Source organism: Ambystoma mexicanum, chromosome 1q, assembly GCF_040938575.1.
Source record: "Ambystoma mexicanum isolate Mex_15411 chromosome 1q, UKY_AmexF1_1, whole genome shotgun sequence".
Classification (NCBI taxonomy): Eukaryota; Metazoa; Chordata; class Amphibia; order Caudata; family Ambystomatidae; genus Ambystoma; species Ambystoma mexicanum.
In genome coordinates, this window is record NC_090922.1 from 45,123,344 (window position 1) to 45,130,471 (window position 7,128).

General features: G+C 47.4%; 1 non-coding gene across 1 annotated transcript; it reads left to right on the forward strand.

Annotated features, from left to right (window-relative positions):
- Positions 1-1,203: 1,203 nt before the first annotated feature.
- LOC138565219 (U6 spliceosomal RNA) lies at positions 1,204-1,310 on the forward strand. The gene has a single exon (XR_011301118.1). It is a non-coding gene; the product is annotated as a U6 spliceosomal RNA (small nuclear RNA).
- Positions 1,311-7,128: the final 5,818 nt, after the last annotated feature.

The following is a 7,128-nucleotide window of genomic DNA, read 5'->3' on the forward strand; positions in this document are numbered from 1 at the left end:
CAACCTCAAGGCCACTCTCCTCAACTAGCAAGTGGAGGACTGCCTCCTCCACTTCTGCCATGTATATTGTAATTTAACACAAATGTAATATAACTATATTGTAACCTGAATATATATACTGCTAATGACTATGTAACTATATTGCAACCTGTATATATATTGCTAATGACCATGTAACTAAGTAACTAAGCTTTGTATTGTAACAAGTGCCACAATGTCCTCGGGCTGTTGTGCGCTATATAAATACGAATAAGACAAACTCTTGCTTTTACATGGAGTCTTCCTTGCCAAGGAATATTTAAGGCATACTGTATGTCCCTTCCTTACAATGAAAACTCTGTTGAAAGCACAGAGTTACATAGGAATGGATCTGTTAAGAAATTAAACAAAAAGCCTGGAAATATTTCGAAACGAGTAGTATTTGGACTTAGAATAAACTGACTTACAGTCAGATGTGCTATCAGTTCACCCACTGACCCCCTTATCTTTTGTGTAATACTTTTGCTCTCAGTAGGTTTGTCCAAAGTTCCCTTCTTAAAGCGACTTTCTTATAAAATATCCTAGACCTACTTTTTGTGGCACACATGCCTCATATTCCGTTGCTCTTGATAAACTCACATCATCTCCCACCAATACAAGCTGTAAAAGATTTCCAGGGCTTATCCAAGCAAACTAGACGTGGGTCAAATGGTTGACCATCCTTAAATCAGCAGCAAAGTTAACATTGAAATCAGCCTCAGAATCTTTTAAAGGATGATCCAACATCTGTTGTTTGCAGGGCTCAATTGGACAGCCCCTGGTGCTGATGCCTTAAGCCACCTCCTGTTCTTGCCTTGTCCTTGATACAGCCATGGGCCCACATACACTCAGAGGTACAGAGATTTTCTCATGTCTATGGGTCTATTGTGATGCTCTCAGGCTTGCATCACCAAGCCATTGTGATGGGGAGGGGGTGTCAATTTGCAAGCACCCTGGAGCATGAATCATTATATCTTTAAATATAATTGGCATTAAACCAAACCCTTTAGGACCAGATAAATACAGCCGCAAAGCATGCTTATTCATTGTTGTTTGGCTCTTCATTTCATACCATCCGATATCTAAATGGTGTTTGGTCTTTCTGCCCTCTGAAATAAGGACATTTGGTATGGCAAACCTTTGACCAGAGGTCCTAATCAATGGTTTGATTGACTCTCCCTTTGCTTTTGCTTCAGCAACACATGTACTAATATTGGAATGATAATGTGAAAATTAAATTGGCCCCTGCTCTAAAGGATGACACGCACATTTGTAAAGCATTCACTATTTTTGGCACATGACAGGACAGAAACTTTGTTAATTTGCAAGTCTTTATTTTTTAATACATCTTTTTTAATGAAGATTGAAATTGTATGTTCGTACATATTACACAACACAATGCATTTTGCGCCAAATTCAACAATAATGCCTCAGGAGCCTTTTACTTGCGAGTCCTATTGAATGAATGAACAGCCCCGTCCCCTTCAATTTCTTGACTTGTACTTTTAGAACTGGCACACTTCTTTTATTTTTTTATCCCATTCTACCAAACTCAGTATTATCGCTTTCCGCCTTGTTGGTGTTAATTTCTATGTATCAGCGTAAACTGCTTTAAGGTGCTATTTGCAAACATCGCTCTGAACTACAGCTTTACTTGCTTCTAGGCCTTAATCCTTAGTTGGGGCTGAGCAGTGTACTCTGGATTTGGCTGCTTTTAGTTGGTTGATTTCATTTTTGATTTCTGTAACTTTCAAACAGTCCCATTGTGAAATACCATTGTCACAATGTGCTGCAGTGCATGAAAACCAAAAATTAATTAGAGGGAGAGGAAGAGGAGGGTGGAGACAACACAATACATTGTGCACCAAATTCAACACCAGTGCCTCGGGAGCCTTTTACTTGTGTTTCCTATTGACTGAATTAACAGCCCTGTCCCCTTCAATTTCTTGACTTGTACTTTTAGAAGTGGCACGCTTTTTTGTTTTTTTATCCCATTCTACCAAACTCAGTATTATCACTTTTCCCCTTGTTGTGCACTCCAGCGTAAACTGCTTTAAGGTGCTATTTGAAAACATCGCTCTGAACTACAGCTTTACTTGCTTCTAGGCCTTAATCTTTAATTGGGCTGAGCAGTGTACTCCGGATTTGGTTGCTTTTAGTTGGTTGATACCATTGTCACAATATGCTGCAGCGCATGAAAACCTAAAATTAATAGTAGGGAGAGGAAGAGGGAGAGGAATAAGGAAAGGGAAAGGGAGAAGGGGGGAGAGAGAGAGAGAGAGAGAGAGAGAGAGAGAGAGAGAGAGAGAGAGAGAGAGAGAGAGAGAGAGAGAGAAAGAAAGAAAAAAATATATATAGTATTCGAAGGTCTCTGTTAGGTATTCAACGGAATCGCAACTATATTGTAAAAAGGAACTTTATATCGAAGTGGTCCTGCGACGGGTGAAGCTAAACCCTGCGCACATTCGAAAGTCTTCGATAAGTGTAAAGTGAACTACAATTGGTCCGAGAGCGGCTGATGGAGACTAATTAAATAGAAAGAAGGATCTGAGCCCGGTTTAGGGGAATCCGGGGTGAACTGTGCGTCACCCGAGAAATAATATTTTCTGAACATTAAAATAAAGGGATCTGAGCCAAAAGAGGGGGATCCACAGTAACAGAAAAGGGATCTGAGCCCGGCTGACGGGGATTCAGGGTGAGCCACCCGACTTAGAAAATTGTAATAAGAAAATAACTTTCTATTTTGTTTTGTACATCAGGCCCTTTCAATCAAGAGACGTTGATGAGAAAAGCGATTTGGGCACAGAAGGCTCTGATGCTGGAAATAGAACTGTATCCTCTGTGTCGAAGAAGCTAGAATGTGCGCTTGCCTCGAGGGAACCGCATTGCCCCATTTTGAAAACGTGGACAAGGGAGGCCAAAGGCCCAAACATCCTGAGTTATCATTTTGTGAACACTTATTTCTTTTTCATGAACACTACCCCGCACTCTTTGTAAATTAGCAGTAAGGATTGGCAATAGTTTTTTTTGTATAAGTCCTTTTATTTTGACAAGACTCCACTAGGACTGCATTTTTATTTGTTGATGGTCGTGGCTTGCTCACATCTGTAGATTTAGGTTTAGATAGGCGTTTATCACTCCCCAATAAACATTCTTGAACTGTGGTCACTTGTGTATGTCTTACTTCAATACCATGCCTTCCTTACAAAACGTGCACCTTCTTTGTACTTTTTGTGCCCCCTAGCACTTTCTCCATATTTCTCGTGCACACTAGCACTCTCTTTATCTTTTCCTTGCCCACTGGTGCCTTTTCCAGCTTTTCAGTGCACACTTGGACAATTTTTGGGCCTCATTACACGGTAGGCGGTAGGGATTTAACGTTACCGGTAATGGAATACCGGTAACGTTAAATCCCCATGCTAATTACGACCCGGCTCATCGCTATTAGCGGCACTGCTAAGTACGGTGCCACTAATAGCGGGCAGTCCGCGGGCGTGCGACCCTCCATCCCGTAAATAACACCATGCCGCTAATAGCACACCATCACAAGGCGAGCGGACATGCCAATAGCGGCATGGTAAAGCCCCCAAAACCCTTTACCGGCATGGCGCTAATACCGCCATCGCGAACCACCCATTAAAATAAATAACTGTGCAGTGTTACCACCTGCCAGAGGTGGCCACAATAAGCACAGGTGGAGGCAATGGAGACTGTGGCTGCTCAAAAGGAGCACACCACACCCCTTACCACACCCCTTCCCACACCAAGATGGTTCCAATACAATAGCAGCATTACATGGCCTGGAGGACCTGATAGCAGCGCAGCTGCAATAACAACAGGCAGCACAGAGGAGACGCAGGAGGAGGAGGAGGGCAAGACAGGCACAGCAAGCACCACCACGGCACCTAATCATACCACAGATGCACCCACCAATTCCCAGGATCAGAGCCAGTCCATTTAACCTAACACCTGAGCAGATACACACCCTGTACCGTCTGGACCGGGATACCATCACCATCATCGTGGACATGATAAACCCCGACATTGTGAGCCTCATAGACATCAGAACTGCCATCCCCCCTCTACTGAAGGTGGTGACTGTGCTCCACTCCCTGGCTACATGCCACGGACTGCCCAGGAGACTGCAAACACCAAAGTCGGTTTCTATTCACTGGCAAGCATCCCAAGTTGCATCGGGCCATCGACTGTACACATGTGGAATTGGTCGCCCCACATCACAATGAAGTAGTGTACCGAAACAGGAAGCAATTCCACTTCATCAATGTCCAAATGGTATGTGACGCCAACAAGATAATCACACATTGCTGTGCCTGATTTCCCGGATCTACCCATGATTCCATGGTCCTGCGGAACTCAACTATCCCACGCTACATGGAGCGACAAACGGGACAGCGTTCGTGGCTACTTGGTGAGTAGCAGGCCAGGCACATGGCAGTGTGTGTGGGGGGGGAGATAGATACTCCAACTGGGTTTGCGTGGGGGGGAGAGATAGATACTCCAACTGGGTGTGCGTGGGGGAGAGATAGATACTCCAACTGGGTGTGCGTGGGGGGAGAGATAGATACTCCAACTGGGTGTAGCCTGTAGTCCATCGTCCAAATGCACATACAGATGTAAGCCAATGAAATGAACAGGCCACACTTGAAGTGAACAGTAACATGACCCCATTCCTTCCCCCATATAGGTGACACCGGCTATCCCCTGAAGAGGTGGCTCCTCACACCTCTACGGAACCCACAGAACAGGCACGAAGAGGAATACAATCGTGCACATACCCGTACCCGCATCGTGATCGAGCAGACTTTTGGCCTATTGAAGTCACGGTTTAGGTGCATTAGCAGGTCTGGTGGCGCTCTCCTTTATGGCCATGAGAAGGTGGCCAAGATCACCATGGCATGTGTCATGCTGCACAATATGTGTATCAGACGGAATGTGCCACTGCCCCCTGACGTTGAAATAGAATCACCTGATGAGGATGATGATGGTGATGAGGATGGAGGTGAAGGGGATGCAGGTCATGCAAGAGGGGATGGCCAGGAGGGACGTGCTGTGAGGCAGCATCTGATCAACCAAATATTCTGAGTAACAGAGTAACAAGTTCTCGTACTGTCACCTGGATATGGCTAGTGGTGTCTGTTTGTTAGCTCACAGGGGACCCTGGCGTCAATAAATTAAACATACACAATGAAGAAGTCCAGGCCTGTGTTTTGCTCTAACACCAGTGTATTTATTAACTCAAACAGGGAAATGTGCATGTACCCAAACATCCCATCACCCTAGCCTCCACCCCCCACAACTGTCCCATCACACCCTACCCCCCACCCCCACAACTGTCCCATCACACCCTACCCCCACCCCCCACAACTGTCCCTCATGTGTCTTCCACAATTTTTGCATCCAGGCATGCACGCGGAAGCATGGATATTCACTCCCTATTGGTCATTGCCTAATCCAGCATTTGGAGGCTGGCGGGAGGAGCGCCTGGTGGTCTGTGCGGAGTGTCGGAGTGGGCTTGTCTGCCGCGAACTGGCGGACGAAGAAGTAGCAGACTGTCCTGGTGCCGGTGGTGGTGGGAATTGACGGTCCATTGCATCCGCAATGCGTGTGAGGACCTCACGAACTCTGATGAGCTCCCCACACAGCCTGTCTGTGCAGGTCTCCATACTCTCCCTGGAGTGCCTGGATGTCTCCCAAATCTCTGCCCTGAGACGGGCAGCCTCCGCCACATGCTGACCAACCAGCACAGTGAGACCCTGTTGCCGCTGGATGATGCTGGCCAGGTCAAGGGCAGTGTCGGCCTCTGGTGGTGTGGCTGCTGTGCATTGTGATGCTGGCAGGTGTACAGATGGAGGCACCGGGGGGCTACTGCAGGATCCCATGGTCTCATCACCAGTGATGTTGGAGCCAGGTGTGTGATGGGGTCATGGCTGGGGGTTCCAGGTGGGATTGGGGTGTGCATGCCCAGCTCGAATTCAGTTGGGTCTTCCACATCAGTTAATGGTGCGGTGGCTGCCGCCTCTCCTGCCGAACTAGCAGTAGCTGAGGGTGGTCCCTCGGTGGCTGTGAGTGGTGGTGGTGAGTGAACCTCCTGAGGTGGGGCAGTTGGGTTTGGTGTGGCCTTGGCAGTGGCGCTCGAACGATGTTTGGAACTCTGCAAATGGAGCCTTGCGCCTTTTCCCCTTGATGTCGTGGGGGTGTCCTCAGTGGGCTGTGGCCTTTTCTTCTTCTGCGCAGGGGGTGCCTGGGATGCATCCTCACTGTCTGTATGTGACCCTGTCGGGGACAAGAAGGGGGATGGCATTGGTTAGGGTTCGATGTACTTAATGCAGGATACATCATCAATGCAGTTGAGGGCATTTGCAATTCATTGTGAAGGGTGCAGGTGATGTGCCAGTTCAGTGGCTCATCCATGCAGTGTTGTGTGTGGCACTTGGCTCTGGTGATGTGTGTGTGTTTGGGTCTGGCACTGACATGGGCAGGGTGGGATACATGTGTGGATGTTTGGCCATCCATGAGGTGAGCCTGGGCTGACATTTGTGGGGACCTGTAGATACACATTGCATGCTTTAATCAGTACACTTACCTCCATCCGACGTGTCTGCCACGCCATGCTCCATCCTCCCGACTCCCTCAATACATTCGACTCCGATTAGGTTGGCGCATGTCTGCTCCCATTCCTTTAGCTTGATTGGCGACCCAGATCCGCCAGCGGTGGCAGTGTTGATTCTCGGCCAGGATCATTCTGACCCGGAGTCTCAGGTCATCCCATCTTTTCCTGCACTCATGTACATTGCGGGTGCTGGTGCCCACGGAACTTACTTTCATTGCCACTTCGGCCCAGATAGCCTTTTTCTTAAGGAGGGTCTCCCGCCGCATGTCGTTAGCGAAGACCACTGCAGCATTGTCTGCTAAGGTCTGGGTCAGCATGAGTAACTCCTCATTAGAAAACTTTTCTTTCCGCTAGCGGTCAGTTGCTTTTTTCAGTGCCTTGGGCATGGTAAGGGTATTCCAGTAAGTCTCAGACAGCAAAGTACCACAAACAGGTCCAGGGGGCAGAGGATGGCAATGGATTGTGTTTTTAAAGATGGC